Here is a 19,554-nt window from a genome sequence, read left to right as displayed (position 1 = left end):
TGTGGTTAATGAGCAAGGGACAGAATTGCACATAAAGTTTTATGACAAGTAAATGGATTTAACTGGCTTGATTATTTGATCACAGATTAAAATGGGAGAAATGTAACAGCTGAAAGCTGATTAGAAGGGGAGAGAGAAAACAAACTGATATTAAAACTATTTAAAATGCATGACATGATTTAGCTATACAGTATTCATAAGAGTAAAATAATTCAATCCAGTGTCCAACAGGAAATTGATTAATTGTGGTAGATTCATTTATTGGAATACTAAACAGCCTTTCTAAATGACCTAGAAGAATAGAGAATAACTTGGAAAGGTTTGCATTTTGTAGTCAATGAGCAAAAGCTTCTTATAAAATAGCATGCACAGTGTGGTCCAATTTGAGGGGAAAGTGTATATTCATGGGAGAAAAAAGCCTAAAAGTTTATAATGGCTCAGATGGGTTTTTCTTTTAATTGTGGTTAAAGAAAAAAAAAAACTTAAAATTTACCATTTTAACCATTTTTAAGTGTATAGCATTCAGTAGCATAACATTCACATTATTATGCAACAGATCTCAAACTGTTTCATCTTGTCACCCTGAAACTATACCCACTGAACATTACTTCTCCCTCCCTCCTTTCTGCAGTATTTGGCAATCAGATTACTACTTTATGTTTCTACGATTTGACTATTCTATTTATCTGTCTTTATGCCAGTACCATACTGTCTTAATTAGTGTTACACTCTAGTAGACTTTGGAATCAGGAAATGTGAGGCCTCTATCTTTATTCTTCTTTTTCAAAATTGGTTTGGCTATTTGGAGTACCTTGAAATTCCATATGAATTTTATGATTTTTTTCTACTTCTGCCAAAAAAAAAAACTGCCACTGGGATTTTGATATGGATTGTATTGAATCTGTACATTGCTTTGGGCAGTATGCACATTTTACCAATATAAGTGTCCCAAACCATAAGTGCAGTGTCTCCATTTATTTGTATTTCTTTTAGCAATGATTTATAGTCTTTCACCTATTTGATTAAGTTTATTCCTATGTATTTTGTCCATTTTGATGCCGTAGTAAATGGGATTGTTTTCTTAATTCCCTTTTCACATTAGCCATTTTTAGTGTATAGAAATGTAACTGATTTTTGTGTGTTGATTTTATATCCTGCTACTTTGCTGAAATTATTAATTGTAACAGATTTTGTGGTGTGTGTGTGTGTGTGTGAAGTCAGTTTTCTACATATAAGATCATGCAATCTGCAATCAGAGATAATTTTACTTCTCCCTTTCCAATTTGGGTGCTTTTTATTTCCTTTTCTTGTCTCACTGCTCTAGCTAGGACTTCCAGTGCTATGTTGAAAAGTAGTGAAGAGAGGGGGCATCTTTGCTTGGTTCCTGATCTTAAAGGAAAACCTTTCAGCCTTTCATGGTTGAATATGATGTTAGCTGTGAGCTTTTCATATATGAGTTTTATTATGTTGAGGTAGTTTCCATGTATTCTTGGTTTTTTTAATCGCTTTTATCATGAAAGAGTGTTGGTTTTGTCAAATGCTTATTCTGCATTAGTTGAGATGATCATGTAGTTTCTGTCCTTCATTTTATTAATGTTGTGTATTATATTGATTGATTTTCATATGTTGAACCATCCTTCCCGCACTCATGACCTAATTTATACCTAATTATCTCCCAAAGACCCCACCTCCAAATACCATCACATTGGTTGTTAGGGCTTCAACATAAAAATTTGGGTGAGGGGACACAAATATTCAGTTGGTTTTATTGACTTTTTTCTATTGTTTCTCTGTTCTCTATTTCATTTACCTCTGCTCTGATCTTTATTGTTTCTTCCATTCTTCTAAACTTGGGTTTAGTTTGTTCTTTTTCTATTTCCTCGGGTATAAAGTTAGGTTATTGAGATGGTTCTTTTTTAATGCAAGCATTTATCTCTATAAAATGCCTCTTATCACTGCTTTTGCTATATACCGTAAGTTTTGGTATGTTGTATATTTTCATTTGTTTCTAGATATTTTCCAAATTCCCTTCTAATTTCTTCTTTGATCCATTGGTTGTTTAAGAGTATGTTGTTTAACTTCTTTATATTTGTGGGTTTTCCTTCTGCTGTTGATTTCTAGTTTCATTCCATTGTGGTCAAAGAAGATAGTTTGTATGATTTCAATCTTAAATTTGATAAGACTTGTTCTGTGGCCTAACTGGTGGTCTACCCTGGAGAAAATGCATGTGCACTTGAGAATAATACATATTCTGCTACTGTTTGGTGAAGTGTCTATATGTGTCCATTAGGTTCAGTTTTTCTACAGTGTTGTTTTAGTCTTCTATTTCCTTATTGACCTGTTTGGTTATTTATTCATAACTGAAAGTGGAGTACTGAAGTATCCTACTATTATTGTGTTGCTGTCCATTTCTCCCTTCAGTTTTGTCAGTTTGCTTCATATATTTGGGAGTTCTAGGGTGAGGTGCGTGTACATTATAATTGGTGAATTGACCCTGTTATACAATGCCCTTCTTTGTCTTGTATGATAGTTTTTGTCTTAAAGTTTATTTTACCCAGGAGCAGGGGGAGGTTAGCAGTTATATGGGGGATTGGCATCAGGTTGGCTCATCCATTACCAGGAAACTAGCAGAGGGACACAACCCTCACCGCCCTTTGGCAAGCTATCGTAGTGAAGAAGTTCTGATCTAAAGCTAGAACAGCCATTAGCTAGGGCCTGGGACAAGTATGAGGAAGGTCAGTTGTGTGAGTAGGTCTAGGTGAAGCAGACATCAGTCAAGCAGGGGATGTACAGAGAGCAAGAGAACAGATACCGTGTGTAGCCTAATCACACAGTGTGTCTCTAGATCTACTGAATGTCTGTTATAGACAGCATATTTGTTGGATCTTGTTTTTTATCCATTCAGCCAATTGGTGTCTTTTAATGGGTACATGTAATCCATTTACATATAAAGAAATTACTGACAGGGAAGGACTTCCTATGGCCCATTTTGTTCATTGTTTTCTGTATATTTTATAACATTTTTGTCCCTCTTTTCTTCGTGATGCCTTGCTTTGTGTTTTGCTGATTTTTTTGTAGTGGCATATTTTGATTCCCTTCTCATTTCACTTTGTGTATATTCTATAATTTCTCTGCGATTACCACTGTAATTACATAAAATGTCTTAAGTTGTAATAATATATTTTAAACTGATAACAATGTAACCTCAATCACATATAAAAACTCTATTCGTTTACAGCTCTGCCTCCCCCACTTTATGTTACTGAGACTCAAATTACCTCTTTTAATATTGCATATTTATTAATACAGATTTATAACTACTTTTTATTCTTTTGTTTTTAAAAATTCTATATTAGATTTAAAAGTGATTTCTGCACCTATGTTACAGCACTACATAATTTTATATTTGTCTATGTATTTACCTTTATCAAGGAGTTTTATATTTTTGTATGGTTTTGGTTGCCATTTCTCATCCTTCTGCTTTAACTTGAAGGACTCCTTTCAGTATTTTTTTTTTTCAGCCAGTTTGTTTTTTCTTGACACCACGGTGCTCAGGCCTTGACCACATGCTTCCACAGTGGGCACAACCATTCCTTCCAATGCTGCTTCTTGGCCTTCAGGTTCCCCTTATGCTTGTTGAGCTGGCAGTGGAAAGCACATATTTTCTTGGGCTGCAATTCTGGGGGCTTGTGCTTCTTGCCCTTGTAGAATTTCCTGAGGTTCTCTTTCTGAGTCTGGCTAATGGTGGTGAGAACACAGGCGATGGATTTGCAAACAACTCAGATCTTAGAGAGTTTGGATGCTGCACAACCTATCACTTTGGAGACATGTGGCTGGGAGAGCTCCACCTTCAGGTCATCATGGCAACTCCTCCTTCTTCTTGCCTAAAGGGCTCAAGCCTTAATCTTGGCCTTGGCTGCAATAGCTACCACCTCTGCTACCTGCCCTGAGGGAAAGAGCCCATCAGCATTTCTCACAAGGTAGGTCTAGTGGCAATAGATTCCCTCAGCTTTTGTTTATCTGGGAAAGTCTTAATTTCTCCTTTGTTTTTAAAGGATGGTTTGGCTGGATGTAGTATTTTGGGTTGGCACTTTTTTCTTTCAGTACTTTGAATATATCCTCCCACTCCCTTCTAGCCTGCAAGATTTCTGCTGAAAAATCTTCTGGTAATTTAGTAGGAGCTCCCTTGTACATGACAAGTCACTTTCTCTTTCTGCTTTCAAGATTCTCTTTGTTGCTTTTGACAGTTTGATTATGATGTGTCTTGGTGTAATTCTCTTTAGATTTATCCTAGTTGGAGGTTTTTGAGTCTTCATAAATTTGTATTTCCATTTCCATTCTCAGATTTGGGAAGTTTGGGGCCAATATTTCTTTAAATAGGGTCTCTGCCCCTTTATTTTCTTTCCTTTTCTTTCCTTCCTCCCTTCCTCCCTTCCTTCCTTCCTTCCTTCCTTCCTTCCTTCCTTCCTTCCTTCCTTCCTTCCTTCCTCCTTTCTTTCTTCCTTTCTTCCCCTTCTTTTCTTTTCTTTGACTTCCATAATGTATATGTTGTTCTGCTTGATGGTATCCCATAAGTCCCTTATGCTTTCTTCATTTTCTTCAGTGTTTTTTTTTTTTGTTTTGTTTTTTTCTTTTTGCTCCTCTGTCTCAGTAATTTTGAAAGTGCTATCTTTGAATTCACTGATTCCTGGCTAATCAAGTCCAATGTTGAGTCCCTCTAGTGAATTTTTTAGTTCAATTATTATTTTCATTTCCAGAATTTCTGTTTGATTCTTCTTCATAGTTTCTGTCTTTGTTGATATTCTCATTTTTCCCATGCATCCTTTTCCTGATTTCATTTAGTTGTCTATATGTGCTTTTTTTTTTTTGAATCATTGAGCATCCTTGTGATGGTTATTTTGAATTTTTTGTCTGGTGACTCATATGTCTTCATTCCTTTAGGATCAGTTTTAGAAGATTTAGTTTGTTTCTTTAAATGGGCTGTGTTTCCTTCTTTCTTTGTATGTCTTGTTATCTTCTGTTAGAATTTTGGCATTTGAAGAATAAGCTCTCTCTCCCAGATTTTTCAGTATGATTTCATACTAGGGAAGACATTCTCCATTCAGCCCTGCTAAAGATTCTGGAGACCTCTCAAGCCTTTTCTAGGAAATGTGTCCTCTCTGGGCTTGTGTGTAATCTAAATGTTTTGCCTATTTCTATCCAGGAGCTCCCCCTGATGTCTGTCTGTGATACTGTGGCCTCTCTGGTGCTGTGGTATGCGCCACCTAGTGTCTGTCTGTGTTACTGCAGACTCTGGTACTTGATCACTTTTGTTCTTAGAGGCCAAGCTCCCAACCTAGCTCCTGGTTCTTGTCAATGCTGGATTCCGGCAAGATAGAAATCGGTCCCTTGGGCAGGCCAGCTAAAAGTCAGGATGTTAGACGTGCATTCTACTCTATGAGAATTAGGTGTTCTAATTGCTCCACATTGTGCCGGTGGAGGGGCTCTGGTGAGAGAGAATGCCACAAAGTTTCCTACCAGGCTTTCATGTGGTTGGCTCCTTGCCTGGAGCACAGGAACCTCTTAACTGGGTTCTAGGTTTTTCACATAGGCAATTGGTCCATGTATTGCTGTTAAATCCGTGTCTCCATGATGGAAGGAGTGTTGAGGGCTCCCTGTTCTACCAACTTGCTCTCACCTTGAGTAGCTCTAGTTTAATGAGTTTTTCCTAGGTGTCAACCGATGTTCTAAGTACTTTACATCTATTAGCTAATTTAATCCTCACACCCCTATGATCTAGGTGATATTATTATAATCCTCATTTTCTAAGAGAGAAAGCAGATAGATAGATAGATAGGGATGTTAATATAAAGATATTAAATGACCTATTCAAGAGTGCTCACCCAGAAAATGGTTAAATTGGAATTCAAACACAAGATTTAGAGGCCCATGCTTTTAACCCTATGCTAAGTTAGATTATGAATTTTTTTCTTTTTGGTTATCACCATTTTCTACAATACACATGCATTACTTTTGCAATACATGTATCTCCATTTTTCTTTATAGGCATGTAATTTGTGGGATGGAGCATAATGTTTTTAGATGGCAAAGCCTAAATTTTAGCAAGATTATTTTCTTTAGTGAAATTCATTACCCAAGATTTAAGATAAATGAATTATTCAGAAGATACAGACCTCTTATCCCTCTCTCCCTCCATAAGCTTCCAATTCCTTTTCTCATACCCTCAGTCAGAGAAAAGTGCACAAAATAGCCTATGACATTCTTCCAGCTGAGTTGATGGTATTTGCTTCTCTTTACTCCCTTCCAGCCCCATTCTTTCAGTTCTGCCTTTCTACTTTTGTCTAGCACTTTTAAAAAAGAACAATTAAAAGCCTTAAGAATGTGAGGGAGTCTTTTAAGAAGGATGCTTTAAAGTATGAAACAAATAAAGATCTTTTCTTTGCCATAATATTAGCTTATGTTAAGAATTATTGCAGAAGAAACTCAAGAGGTCCAGCTTCAATAATACTCATCAAGTGCAAATTAATAAGAAACACCACTTCATGCCCATTGAATTGGCAAAAATTAAAAGTCTTATAATAACAGGTGTTAATAAAGATGTAATATTGTAAAGACTTGTGAGTTGTTTTTTGATAGGAGTGTCGGTTGGTATAAGCACTTCAAAGAGCAGTTTGGCTATATCAAGTAACATTGAAGACGCACATCCTCTACAACCCAGAAGTTTCATTCCTCTGCAAGACCCTTACTCCTCTAAGTGTGGTCCTAGGACCACCAGCATCAGCACCATCTGGGAACTTAACACAAATGCAGAATCTCAGGCCCTATCCCAAACCTACCGAGTCTGAGTCTGCATTTTAACAAGATTTACCAGATGATTGTATGCACATGAACATATGAAGAACTACATACATACAGGTGGAAAGAGGAGACAGGTATAAAACTGTAAATAGTACTGTTTGTAGTAGCAAAACATTGAAAACAACCAGAAGTCCATCCACAGGATAACAGATACACTTTGGTATAAGGGATATAATCTGTACAACAACTCAAATTATATGTATAAACAGCCGAAACAGCGCAGGTGCAGGATGATGTGTGTGATACACCACTGAAAGTACCAAACAATGTTACATATTGTTTATGGATTTATAAATAGAGCAAAGGAATAACAACATGAGAATAATAAACACCAAATTCAGAATAGAGTTTATGTAGGAAGGGGAAAAAAATTAATGAGATTTAGGAGGCACATACGGGGGCTTTATATTTGTGGCTTTTTTTTTTAAGTTTAAACTCAATATGACAATAATAAATTTTGATAGAGTGGGTGATGAGTGCATAGTTATTCAGAGTCCAGAGTGCTGACCATTACACTGTGGAACCCACCTGAGTGCATAGTTATTCATTGTATTATTTTCTATTCTGTGTACTTGAAATAAATTTACAAATTTTTAAAGATTTAATTTAAAAAAAAAAAGGAATGCCTTCTTTCTCACCCTAAATTGTGTATTATCAAGTAGGTTTTAGATTTCTAAAGTGATCACTGTGAATCAATTGTATGTATCACTGTGAGTCAAATTGTATGCAAGTCTTTTGAATTAAATATTCCACTCTGATAAAGTTTGTCATTCAAGTGCTGAGGTACAAGGAGTAAAACTACTCAAAAGAACAGCTGGCTGTGGATGTAGACAATGTTATTTTTGCTGTTAATAAAGGTGTTAAAGGTACACAGTCAGGTATTTGTGAAGCAAGATGAAAATTATATTTGATTCACTCGTTTGGGTAAGGGTATGTGCTTGTCTCTCTACTTAAACCAAAGAAGGTAATCTGGAATCAATATGATAACCAGTTACCTTGAAGCTCTTTTCTCAGCCACATGTCATCAAGTAGCTGGAAGTCTAGTCTTGTTTCTTTAGTCCTTTATAATGTAAACAGCATTTAGTCCTGTCAGCATTGAAGCAGAGAAATAGAGGAATTCTCTGCCACTAATATGTTTAACACAAAGGTTGTCAAGCTTTTCCATTCAGAAGCCTTCTAGTGACTCTGTATGACTCACATCTCTTCTACATCAAGAGGGAAAAAAAATCAAGAGAAGACATGACTATACTGGAATTATCTATTAATTCAGAAGCTACTCGACTGAGGGACATTTACATAATTCAGTGGAGAAAACATATAGTCCTGCATAAGAAAAAAATTGCTTGATTCATTGGAAATGTTGGTCAGCAATATTAAGGACCGACCGAATGCAAATGTTACACTGAGGACTCAGTCCTAAGACCTACTGAACAGGTTTGGAAACAGGCCCTCATGGAAGTTCCAAGGAGTCAAGTCTGTCAAGGAGCTCATCATCAAAGATGCAGATGAACAAAAATAGACTCATACACAAGTGCAAATGGTAACACCTAGGCAAAGGCACTGCAGTGAGCACATCAAAATGCTACAGAGTAAGGTTAATGGAGTCACGAGAATAACTTCCCAGAGGAAATGAAAGAGAGCCAAAATAGCCAGAAGTGACCTTCTAAATAGAGAGAAGCTGAGCCTGGGAAGGCTGTATTTATTCACTTCATTACATAGCTTTTGAAAAGCCTATCTCTTTAGATAAAAAATCTTTACTAACCTGGTGAACTTGGGCTGGTTAACTTTTCTAATCTTCTTATCTATAGAATAGGTAATATCCACCACCTAGTGATTGTGTAAGCCAATAATGAATGAATGTAACATGCTTAGCAGAGAAACTGTGTTCAATAGTTCCATTATTAAGCAAAAACAATGTTTGTTCACTATAGAGAAATCAAATTACATAGAAAAACATAAAATGAAAATTATACTCCACTTTCCCAATAATGTCTTTAACATTTTTGTGTACATTTCTTCAATTTTTATTCTTTATACACATTCTAATAGTCATATCATTATCCCTGCTGTGATACTATTTTGCATCTTGTCACTTAACAGAATGTCTTGACGAACCTTCGTTGTCAGTACTTATAGACCTACCTCGCTGTTTTCAAAGGCCATGTAGTATTTCCTTATGTGTCCATTGCTTAATTTACTCAACCATACCCCTTATTATGTGCCAACAATCCTTCAGCAGGACATTCTAGAGCATATATCTTTACATTGTGAGAGTGTCTGGTAAGAAGTTAAGATGCTGAGATGAAAGCATGAACAGTTTTAATTTAATAGAGTTGGTTAGCTCACTCTTTGAAATATCTTAGTGATTCATTCCCCTCTCCTTCCTCCCCACCATGTAGGTCCTGAAAACAGAGGACATAACCTATTCACATTTCAAAGGAGAGTAGGTGATGAGTTTGTTGTTACTGAATATATGCAACAGTAGGAGCCACGAGGACTGAACGCTTCATAAGCAGTGTTTCCGTAAGTCCCTTCCAGTGAGTCCCTCGACCAGTACTGCATGCACGTTTCTTCAGGCCTTAGGTGCTCTTTTTTTTTTCATCAAAACCAGAGATTGAGACAGGATTCTCAACTGCTCTGAAAATGCCTTCTGCCCTGCAGACCAGTTTTTATAATGTTTGACAGAGGACTGAATCTCATCCAAACAGAAAGAAAAAAACCCACTTTACTGGCAGAAAGTACCACCTTCGGCAGCTCACCAGTGGGGGCAGAACTGGGCAGAGGTTCCAGGTTTCTAACTGGCCAAGCAGCTTCTAACAAGCCAAACCTGAGAGAGAAATGGGTAAAAGCTGCCAAAGGGAGAGGAGAATGAAACTCTATAAGGGAGGAGAGAGCTATCCTCAAATGATTGGGGAACCTCCTAACTTCACATGCTTCTTGATCTCACCACCATCAATCACTCATTATTTTTTTCATTGTATTTATGTCTTAAATTTATTTTTATTCTTTTGTTGTTGTTGTTGTTGTTAGTGGAGGTACTGGGGGTTGAACATAGGACCTCATGCATGCTAAGCACACACTCTACCACTGAGCTATAAACCACCCTCACCCTCTCCTCAGTCACTCTTTAAGATGTGTAACTGAAACTTCTCCACACTCCCTTCCTCCAGGCATTTGCCTGGTCAACGTGAAACCCTGGGAGGCCATCTCCTGTGATCAGCATGCCTGCAGCACGCAGTGCTGCTACAGAAAGCTGCCCTGTGAAGTCATGCCCTGCGATCTCAGCCACACTGCCCAGAAATCCATCCAGCTCCTCTGGGGGCTCTGCACCTGTTCCCACCTAAGCTATTCTATATCTTCTCTGCTGTCGCCTGATCTGGCTTCTCTACAAAGAAATGACCCCTCCTCACACTTCACAGAGAATTAGAATCCATCAAGAGGACATTGGTCATTCTCTTCTGCACTCCAAGGCCAGCCCTTTACACATGCTATGCGACACCACCCGTTACCACTCTCCCCCTCCCCTGAGTCTCCTATAAATGTCGCACACATGGTAGCATCTCCTTGCTGGGCGGGGGGGAGAGGGGGAACACATGCAAAATGCTCTCCATCTCACCTTCCAGACACTGCTCTACCTCTCTACTCCCTGCAACAGCCACACATCTCTAAATGTTGGCTTCTCTTGACCACTGCCCTTCCCCTGCCCAGTCTCACCTCACTCTTCCACCTGTTCCAATTTGCCTCCCACTCCTCATTCCTCTGAAACTGTCCTCACTAAGGTCTCAGTACCAGTTAGAATTCTTGTAAGGTTCCCTTTTCATCTGAGAACATTCCTGTAGCAGTTCCAGATTCTACATCTTCTATGAGATTCAGTGAAAAATAAAGATTCCCAGGGTTCCCAAGAAAATTCCCACAGCCTCACTGGCTCTGATCAGGCTATGTGCCCATCCTGAACCAGTCATGGAATACACAGGACATCCTCTGATGTCCTGGCCAAACTCTGATACAAAGATCTGATCCTTTTTAACAGCTGCATAGTATTCCATTGCATGAATGTATTGTAAACTATTTAACCTCTCTTTTGCTGATGGACATTTGGGTTTTTCCAGCAATTTATTAACACAAATAATGCCAGGATACACTTTCTTGGACCTTGCCTACCCACATACATAGTCATCCTGACACAGTTCTTTCTTCACCAAACTCACCAAGCACATGACTGCTGAATTGTGCTTATTGTGCTTTTAAGGAGCTTTCTATCACACCACCAACTTGTCACATTGCATGTTCCTGTGACCACTTTGAGGAAGAGAAGGGGGAAGGGGCCCCTGGAGGCTACAATGTCTATACTTCATCTTCATTGTCTTCAGTTTACCGAATGTAGTCCAGCTATCAATAGAGGGGCTCTTTTAAGTTTACCCTAAAATTAGAAGAAAAAAAGCTTCAAATTTCTATGGAAACCCCACTTGCCTTCTAATTTCTCTGAGTCCTCTGGAGGTCGTGGGGAAAGCATCTTTCTCCTTATCTGTTCTGCCTTGTAGCCTCTGTTTCTACCATAACAGTTCACAAGAATTGTTTTAAATCCTTAAAATTTCCAATTTCCCTTCTTTTACCATCATCTAAGGGCTGCTATGACCCAAGCTACAAAAACAGCCACTCCTATAATCCTCCAATCTCCATTCTCAAAGAGGTAACATTGACCTCACACCAATGTCTGACTTCTCAGCCCTTGTCTTTGGTCTCTGGCTTTGTGATGATGGCCTTGCCTGTCTCACAATGCCCTCATCCTGCCAACCCATCACCCTGAAGCCATGAATCAGCATTACTGGCTGACTAAATGCAGCATCTCTGGGAAGAATGTTGTGTATTCTTTCTGCTTCTGATGCCTGATTTTTGTTTTTTAAGTGTCTTTACAAACCTCTCTGAACTAGCCTCGGTTTTGAAGTCCTAGAACTCAGCTCTAACACTGTCCAGATCTACAGTTAATACCTGGTTACTCTTCCTGTCCTTCTTTTATTGCTGATGAAAAAGGTTTCTTTTCCTTGAACTTGCAGGAAATTTTTTTTCCGATTTTTTTTCTCTTGTGTATTCTCCTCTTCAGTTGTGCCATAACAAAACACCACCAACCTTATTTTCCAGTCCTTACAGCAGAGGTCTTCTTCCTCCTCCTTCTCCCCTCATGCCCAGTAGGAAGAGAAAACACAGATATTCTCTTTCCAGCCCCTTTCTGATGGGATCTCTCCCCCTGTCGATCAGCAGTCTCACTCCACAGGGGTTCCCAGTGAAACTCTCAGCCCACTTTGAAATATAGTCTTCCCTCAGGTCACAACATCTGCTGATATTTATAAACAAAGCTTTCTTTTACTGGCTCTTGGTAAACTGAATGAATAAGTACTAACCCTAAAATATAGAATTTATTACAACTGCCAGCATTGCTTCTAAAGGGTATTACAAATGCTGCACTATTGGTATTAGTAAACACATTTATTTTATTTTATTTTTATTTTTTGGCTGCTTGGCCAATAAGTTTATTTCTGTCTTTATCCAAAAAATCAGCATAGAAAATGATGGTTTGGCTTATTAACTCTCATCAGCCCATTCCTGAACTCAAAGGGTGTGTGCTTTCTTCTGGGCTACTCGATCTTTCTTCTGGGCAAGTGACATTTTGGGACTGTCCCACCTCTCCTTTTAAACTTCTTTCTCAGGCTTCTTGTAGACTGGATTGTCTTGTATTGCAGCAAGAGCTTTCTTGTACATCTCCTCCATCATGTCTAGAGTTACGTTGTTCTTTATGTGAGAAAACTGTTTCTTGAAAGCATCCTCATGTTCTTCAATCAGGTAATGCATGTAAGTTGTTTTGCCCATGGTGGGCTTGTGGTGCACCTCAGCACTGAATTCTTTGCTTTCTGAATCATAACCAGGGAATCATCTGGTACTGGGAGGGATAGACAAGCCTCCATCTACAGCTCCCTTCAGTGCCCCCAAAACTTTATTTCCAGTACTATTTCTGGCAAGCCCTGCATCCAAATGGCAGCCAAAGGCACCGGGTTGACCATCGGTGCTTTCCACATTGTATTCATCTCCAGTCACCTCCACCCGGCCTTCATAAATCTTGTCCACACCAAACCTATTGAGAAGCCTGTGGGCTAGCAGCAGGCCAGAACAATATGCTGCAGCATACGTTGTCAGGCCAACCTTCACACCATATGTTGGGGGTTTGTGAGCATAAGCTGCACAAACTCTCATATCTCCTTCTATACGGACATAAGCAATCCGACAAATGATATTTGGTTACACAAACTATCCTCCTGGATTTGGGTGTGTTGTACTCATTTTTATCTTGAATCACCAGTCGTTTCTGAGCATAGTAATCAGTTTTACTGTCTCATCTTCTAAATTTCACTTGGTTCTTCTTGAAGTAGGTTTTATTTTTGACAGCTTTAATAAACCCCATCCTGTGGAATAGAGACCTGAGCCTGAGTCTTGCCACAGAGCTGCAGGCCCAGCACTCCTCCAGTGGGGAAAAGCCACGTTTGTTTTAAAGACTCAGTTTTACCAGAAGAAGCTTTAAAACAGGAACAGGAATGGTGCCCAAGTTTAGTCCCTACTTTGTGATTATTTTGGTTTTCCAAAGCCTAATTTTTTTTTTCTAGATCTGCATATGTTAGTGATTCTACATCCTGTGAAAGTAGCACTTTATCTCTGCAGAGCTCCCTAATTCCCATTTACTCACAAGATTTAGAAGGGAGGAGCTCAAAAGGAAAGGTATTCAACCTGAAACAAAATTGCTACTAAGAAAGTAACTCATACTTGAGGCAGAAGAAAGCCCAGCTGTCCTACTTCCATTATCCAGTTACAAAGATGAGTCAATATACAAGTGTTTGCTGATTCGATTAATTTGGTAGGGGGGTCAATTACAATTATGGTATTATAGTAATGCACGTATGTAAATATGACTCTTTTAAAGGACACATTGGAAAATCCCTCAAATCCCACCGTGGCTGACACTCTCCTGCCGCCCTGTGAGATCCAGGCTCGTTTCTCCTCTGGTGTGTCCCAGGGCGTGGCTCATCTACCACTGGAAGTACCTGAGATAAGTTTGGGAGGTATGAGAACACATTTTTTAATTTCAACAGACTTCCAATATTTATTTTACAATGGATTACTTTTCTATAGCTACAGTAGATTATTTTTCTACAGATAGAAAAAAACAGCTGGCATATCAAACTCCTGAATTCATGGGTGCTATTGCTTAGGGTGAGATTAAAGTATCAGTTTAGTAGATTCAAAGATAAATATTAAGTAAAAACTACAATAAAAGGTACACAAAAAACCATGAAGGTGGTACAGGGATGACTAAGGCTGAGATGACCCCTCTCTCTCTCTCACACTGCCTGAAATATCATGGTACTTCATCATGAGGTGGGAAGCCCCATAAAAAAAGACCGGCAGGACCCCCAGGCAGGCCACTACTCTCCTGCCAGCACCATCCGGTTCCCTGACCCAGAAGCTCTATCTCACTTCTTGCCTCTGAAACGGCTTACTTCTAGGAAAGCGGAACATACCCCTAAAATTCTATTGGTTCCCTGAGCTCACTCCTGATTGGTTATTTCCTTCACTCCTGATTGGTCCATTTCTCTAACTTCTGATTGGTCCACTTGTAGTACTCCATTTGCATGGTGCTCACTCCTGATTGGTTATTTCTCTCCCTCCTGATTGGTCCATTTCTACAAAGCTTGTTCCTAATTAGTCAACTTTTGTTATACCTTATTTGCATATGATGTTGCGAAGTGTAAACTGGCAGCCTATAAAAGCCTGTGTAAGCCTGCAAACGGGGTCTAGAGCTTGGAGTGTTAACTTCTTTTGGGTTGCTGGAGTAATGAACCTGAGTTCTCTAACTCTCCGAGTGCTGCTTGATCTCTCGCTGAGAACCAGGTTGCTGTCACAACTGAGCTGTAACACCAAGGTGTAACACACTTTTCTGCAACAATCAGAGTTCGATAATGTGATACCTGATCCTCATCCGTTCTTCTTCCTGAAATATTTCAAATAATCTGTCACAGGCAAGGTAAGTTAAGTTAGCATCTGGCTTTCTGTGCTCCCCTGTTTCCTGCAGAGCTGGTGCAGCAAAGCAGAAGCCGTCTGCTGGACTAATTGTGCTGCATTTGGGTATCAGAGAAGGCACTGGGCATTTATCTGTTCAGTGGCCAATGAGTTTTAATTTGGATTTGTATTTTACTTTTGAGAAAGACGAAGAAGGAGGTAATGCTTCCCCGCTTCCCACCAGGAGCCCCAGGCAGCTGACTTGGGGTCACAGGACCTGCTGGCCTGGAGGCATTTCAACACCAGGCTCAGGCCCTTGCAGAGCAAATCCCATGACCCCATGGGACAGCCCCCAGTCACTGTTGTGCCAAAAGTCTCTTGTGATACTACTGCTGAAGCAAGTAGGTCCTGGAAAAATCTTTTTATTTTACAGAAATTTTATGAAAAGAAGGCACTTGATCTCATAGGATTTAGTATAACAATTGTTATTTATTTATTGTTATAACTTTTTCTAGAAAGGATATGAGGTGACTTACAAAAATACACACACTAAGGCAAAACTTTAAACAAGTAGATGAAGAAACTGGGGCAAAAGGAAGGTGAGGGCAGGAAAGCTAAAATGGAGCCAAGAATGAGGGCTGTTTGGGCTCTGTGCTTGCCAGCGTGTGTGGCAGAGTGGCTCTCAGCTTCCCAATAGTGAGACAGTAATGGCAATACTAAGTGATGTGGCCCACGGTGACCCTGACATTTTTTCCTAAAAAGAGAACACAGGCAAACAGCTGCTCCAGGGAAGGCTAACCATTCCACATGTTGAGATCAGAGAGGTTTCTAGTGTATGTGTGATGCTGTCGATAGAGCCCTCAATAGTGCTCCTGGGATGCAACACGGGGGCTTCACAGGGCTGCTTAATACCAAGTCTTTAAGCAGAAGTGGGGGCTTCGGGCCAAAGCGAGTATCAGAAATCAATTTAAAGGGGACATATCTCAATTGGTTAGCTTAACCTCTGAGTGGGTTTTTGGAGGGCCCAATGGGAGTGATCAGCCTGCAGTTTGATAGCCATTATCTCTAAGCCAGCACTGCAAACTCCAGCATCAGTGAGTTCAGGGGAGCCCTCCCTGACACATCTGGGCATGTGGCTGTTCCAGGCAGCAGTGCCAATGCTTTAAGGGGCTGAGCTGGAGGCAGGATTGGGACTGGCTGCATAATCTGTGGGCCAAGTGCAAAATGAAAATGGAAGACCCCTAGAGCAAAAAGTAAGAATTTCAAGATGGTGACAACAGAACATTAAAGCAACCCCAGGGCCCTTGTAAGGGTGAAGTCCCATGGGGTGGCACAAGCTGTAGGCCTACAGAGCCAGCAGGACAAATATCCTCATAAAACACTGAGGAACCTGGTGAGGGTACAACCCTGCAGAGAAGACCACCCCTACCTGCACATGCGGAGATACGGAGAATTTCTCCAAGTTCTATAGAGGACATGAATCTCAAACCTCAAATACATATGTGGAAGAAATTTTACTTTATTTTTCATAGCAAGTTAATTTTTATGTCTATACCTCCTATTACAAAGCTGACAAATAAATGAAGAGACAAACCAACCAACCACTACCACCAAGAACAATTTTAGCCCTTTCTAGAGTTTTTGGATAGAAAGCTTTATTACTTGAGTTTTTCAGAGTGAGTCCCCACAGGAGTTTCCTACAGGAAATATTAGGAGGTAGTGGGACAGCATGGTTTAACAGACTATTTTAAAGAAAACTGGAGAGGAAGGTAGGTCTCCGAGTGAAAGGTCAGAGCTAGTGGGAGCACCCTGCCAGGTTGGATGCTGCCCTGCCCCCCAGCCCTGGGTGGACCACTGGGGCCAGGAAGTAGGTCCAGCTCTGCATCCTGGACTAGGTGTTACCAGGCCCCAGAGTGCAGGACACTTACAAGACATCTACAATAGGGTCTACCAAGGAAAATGTGAACTGTTCATTTGTGAAATGCATGTTTATTGAACACTTACTATGTCAGGCACCTTCTTGAGGCTGGGGACATGGTTGTGAACAAAACAAACCACATGCCTGCTCTTGTGGAGTGATATACTCTTTGAGGGAGACTGCTGTCTTAGAATGAATATAAGAACATGATAAATACTACATAAAAAATAAGCAAGAAAGGGAATAGGCTCCACTGAGAGATGGGGATATTGCTATTCTAAATTTATCATTTATATATTATCAATTATCATCAAAATGCATCAACTTACACACTTTAAATAGACTTAAAGTATACTTTATTATATGTAAAATAATCCTCAATGAAGTTAGTAAGAACAAAGCAAAACAAAAAATTTTAGTTCTTATTTTTTATTGAAGTGTAGTCGGTTCAAAACAAAACAAAAAATTTTAAGAGTTAATTCCACAGGCTTTTTCCTGACTCCTCCACACACTAATAACTTCTTGGGACTTATAATCCAAGGGAAGCAAGAGTGATGGAAAAGGAAAGGTGAAGCAGGGAAGGAGGGAGAACAAATACCAGGGGATATGTCATCCATCTGGCCACAGCCTTGTAACCAGCAAAGAAGGTTGCTCATATCACAGGACATCTCAAGAGAGGCCACACACTGCATTTGAAACAGTCTGTTGTCAGGGAGGAGAAGCAAGAAATTTGTCTGCTGCCTCTTTCCCATCCTCTCTCTCTCACTGGCCAGAATCTTCATGGGGCATTAACTCCCCAGTACTTCATCTCCATTGGGGAGGCTGCAGCCTCAGCGGTTCTGGCAAATGGGTGTGGGTCTCTCTGCCAGTCGACCCACACATAGGTGCTCCTTGGTCTATGGCGGTTGCGTCCGTGGCCGGGGGCCTTATGACAGCGGTAGTAGAGGAGCCTTCAGTTGGACGGCTCAGGCTAAGAGCAGATCCTAGGTGGCACTGATACTGGCTGGTTGAGTTGTGTGAGTGCTGTCTGTGTTCTCCGTATCTGGATGAGTCTGGAGTTTCCAAAAGAGGTGGTGGGGACTGCAAATCAAAAAGGTTTTTAGATTCCCTGCTCAAATCCAGTGGCAGGAATAAAAGTATGGGAGGATCCCTTCTAAGCACTCCCAGGAACCTCCCCGCCAGGGACGTAAGAGAACAGAGCCCAGGGAGGAGGTAATGGGAATGGTGTGGGAGCACCTTTTCCCCCCACACAAAGCTCAGGAACCAGCCCGCCTGTTGTGTTCCTTTTTCTTGATATTTGGAAGGACACCCAGGCTGTCCTCTGTTTTTGGTCCCGAGAAGAAGGGTGCAGCTACGGGGAGCCCTGCTCAGCAGGCAGCTAAACCAAGGGCAAGCTCCAAGATGCTTATTGGCTCACAACCACGGCCGCTCAGCCCAACCCCATGTGCCAAACACAGGAGCCATAACCCGTGGCACCTGGTGCTGAGATTTCAATTTCTAAGTACCACACTTCACTAAGAAGAATCAAGGCTCCTTAGAGAAATAGCTGACTCCTGAGCTGGGATGGGGAAAATACCAGAAAGCCTGAAACACCTTATTATGCCAAAAAGTAATAAATTATATAAATTATTATATGAGTTAATAAATTATGGGGACATTTCAAAAGAATGAAAACCAGTTTGAAGGGGCTCCCACTAGCCAAATGGAACAATTTGAGCACGAAAATTAAAAATTATAGTAATGAATTTTAATCTATTGAATGAAACAAGAATCTATCAGCCTGGAAAAGAAGAACAAAGTCAGAAGACTAACACCATCTGATTTTCAGATGTACTATAAAGCTACAGTAATCAAGACAGTGTGGTGTTGGCAAAAAGATAGACAAATAGCTCAATGGAACAGTAGAGTCTAGAAGTAGATCCACACATATATAAGAAACTGATTTTTGGCAAACATCTGAAGGCAATTCAGTGGGGAGAGGGTAGTCTTTCAACAAATGGGGCTGGAACAGTTGGATAGTCACATGCAAAAGGTGAACTTGAGCCATACCTCATATCACATATAAAAACTCAAATGGACCACATTTTAAATGACTATATTGAGATATAATAAATAATATATTGCACATATATAAAGCACACAGTCTAATAACTTTGGCATACATACACACCCACAAAGAATAGAACTGCTGCTAAGAAAAGGCAGACTGCGTTATCAGACAAGGTTCAGAAGAAGAGAACAGAATCCACTCTCGCTGGTTTAAGCAGAAAAGGGCATTTCAGGGTATAAAATGACTTACAGGGTCATTACAAGGGCCAGCAATATAGGCTCTAGACTAAGTTTCTAGGGACAGCTCTCAAAGTCACATGACCAAGCTTGGTCAGCAAGCTGCCTCTGCTCAGCTAGGGAGCCACCCCTCCCTCTGCCAGCCTCAGAGCTGGGCCACTTCTGGGGGGGTCTTCTCCAGGAAACAGATGCATAGTCCTGCCCCTTCTCAGAACGTCAGTTCCAAATTCAAGTCTTGCATCTGTTGGTCAAAACCTAAGTGACATCTGAAACTCTAGCTTCAAGAAAGTCTGGGAAATGTAGTTTTTAGCTTTCCAGCCTCTGCAGTATTGGAAGGCACTTTAGAAAGAGCTGGTTTGGAGGAGAAAAGCAGGAGTTCAGTTTTGAACATGGTAACTTTAAGGTATCTTTTAGATCTACCAGTAGAGATGTATAGTAGGCAGGGGAAT

The 19,554-nt window shown here is 40.2% G+C and overlaps 1 protein-coding gene and 1 pseudogene across 1 annotated transcript in view; one reads left to right on the top strand and one right to left on the bottom strand.

The window, feature by feature from the left end:
- The first annotated feature begins 9,355 nt into the window (after positions 1-9,355).
- The window catches only part of GPNMB (glycoprotein nmb), a 48,015-nt gene continuing 37,816 nt past the window's right edge, over positions 9,356-19,554 (top strand). Inside the window, exons 1-2 of the mRNA XM_064487507.1 lie at positions 9,356-9,381; positions 13,826-13,964. The gene's annotated coding sequence lies outside the window, so the exon portion shown is untranslated. The remainder of the gene's footprint in view (positions 9,382-13,825; positions 13,965-19,554) is intronic.
- On the bottom strand, positions 12,423-13,312 carry LOC105095083 (large ribosomal subunit protein uL18-like; annotated as a pseudogene).

The sequence above is a fragment of the Camelus dromedarius genome, chromosome 7, assembly GCF_036321535.1.
Source record: "Camelus dromedarius isolate mCamDro1 chromosome 7, mCamDro1.pat, whole genome shotgun sequence".
NCBI lineage: Eukaryota > Metazoa > Chordata > Mammalia > Artiodactyla > Camelidae > Camelus > Camelus dromedarius.
This window is presented reverse-complemented; position numbering and strand designations above follow the sequence as displayed.